Genomic DNA, 2004 nt, shown 5'->3' with positions numbered 1-2004 from the left:
TGATCGCTAAAGACGGAGAATACCATGTGGACCCTGATTTCATTTGGAATTAGGAGATTATATTGAAGAGATAATTATATTGTATATATGTAGCCAGTACGTAGCGTCGGATAGATATACGAGAATTTATTGTTCGACCAATCTCTCAGAGAAGGAGAGGTGGTCGATATCACTTCTCTCTATATGCATATTTTCATGACGATCTTCTGTTTCCTTAATTTGCTTACTAGCTAGCGTGTCTAGTCCTCTCTATATGTATAGTACGTAGCGTCGACCAAGCACGGAGATAAGAGAGGACACTTGTCTCTATCAATTAGCTAGCTAACACAATATATGAAACACCTAAATTAACCCCTCAAAACCCCCTAACCCCCTCCCCCCTATAAAAAAACAAAAAACCCAGCACCTGAAATGCTGACGTGTGGATGCCTATTGGTCCCGGTTGGTGCCACCAACCGGGACCAAAGGGCCTCCTGCCTGGGCTCGCCGCACCGGCCACGTGGAGGCCCATCTGTCCCAGTTTATGCAAGAACCGGGACTAAAGGTGTAGGGCATTAGTACCGACACTTTAGTCCCGGTTCAAAAACCGGGACTAATGGCCCTTACGAACCGGGACTATAGGTCCTTTTTCTACTAGTGTATGCATCTCCTAGGTAGATCTTGCGTGGGCGTAGGAATTTTTTTAATATTGCATGCTACGTTTCCCAACACATAGAAGGCCAATGACTTGATCGGAAGAGAAGAGGTAGTGAAAGAATCTATTTGTAAAGGTACAACTGCACAAAAGAAAAGCCTAGGGCATATCCACAAGATACCAGGGAGCAGCCCACAATATATATCGAAAAATGGACGCTAGGGACTTGATTACAAGAAAATGAGACTAGTGGAAGGGCCTACTTGTAAAGAAAAGCAACAATGGAAAAGCACAACTGCCCAAGTGGGAGGCGCCCAGGGCCTATCTGCAAGAAACCAGGGACCAGCGTGCAAAATCTCAAAAAAATTTGGACCATTTCTCGATTTGTGTGTGTCATCCTTGCGCAGGGGCTGCCCAAGTGGGAGACGCCCAGGGCCTATCTGCAAGAAACCAGGGACCAACGTGCAAAATCTTAAAAAAATTTGAACCATTTCTTGATTTGTGTGAATCATCCTTGCGCAGTGGCCATGCTAATCTACTTCTAATTTTATCGAATGTCCCCGAAGGGACAATGAGGTTGCAACGCTGGGGGTTATAAACCGGTGGAAACTTCTTTCGCTGGGCGGGGTAGTACTAAACAAGCGTGCTGTGCCGCGTTCCGCTCCCGCATGCGCATGGTAGCTGGATCTTCTATTTTGTGAGGGGTCGGCCCAACTAACTATATGAAGCGAGCTGGAAAGAGAGCTCCTATGCGCCGCTCGCTGCGGCAAATTGTCGAGCGGACGCACAGGTGCGTCTCCAGCTGGGCCGGCCCATTCGCGCAACGAATTGTAAAATTCCCAAAAAACTCTGCTCGAGAGAGGGATCGAGCCAGGGACCTCCATCTTTGTATGCACAAGCATAGCCATCGCGATAGACAAGCTTTTTTGGTTTGCTATGGCGTGCGGAGCTAAATGTAATGCAGACCCGAACATTTTCTCAAATTCCTAACACGATTTTTTTTTGAAAAGGTGTTTCTTAAAAAGAGAACACTTTCCAAATTTTAGAAGAAAAACTAAAAGGCTTGAACAAATTTATGATAAACTGAACACTTTTTAAAATGCCGAACATTTCTTGAATTTAGAGAACAAAATTTTGAAATCGAGAACAAAATTTAAACATGAACATTTTTTTAAAGCACGAATATTTTTTTAATCTTGAGAACAAATTTTGAAATAGAGAACAAATTTGTAAGCATGGAAATTTGAGAACAAAATTTGAACATGGACATTTTTTAAAGCACAAACATTTTTTTAATCTTGAGAACAAAATTTGAAACAGAGAACAAATTTGGAAGTGCGAATTTTTTTTAAAAGCATGAACATTTTTTT

The 2004-nt window shown here is 42.8% G+C and overlaps 1 pseudogene; it reads right to left on the bottom strand.

Moving 5' to 3' along the window:
• Positions 1-1110: 1110 nt before the first annotated feature.
• On the bottom strand, positions 1111-1204 carry LOC119313204 (annotated as a pseudogene).
• Between the last annotated feature and the right edge of the window lie 800 nt (positions 1205-2004).

The sequence above is a fragment of the Triticum dicoccoides genome, chromosome 5B, assembly GCF_002162155.2.
Source record: "Triticum dicoccoides isolate Atlit2015 ecotype Zavitan chromosome 5B, WEW_v2.0, whole genome shotgun sequence".
Lineage (NCBI taxonomy): Eukaryota > Viridiplantae > Streptophyta > Magnoliopsida > Poales > Poaceae > Triticum > Triticum dicoccoides.
Note: the sequence above shows the minus strand (reverse complement) of the source record. Positions and strands in the feature narration are given on the sequence as shown.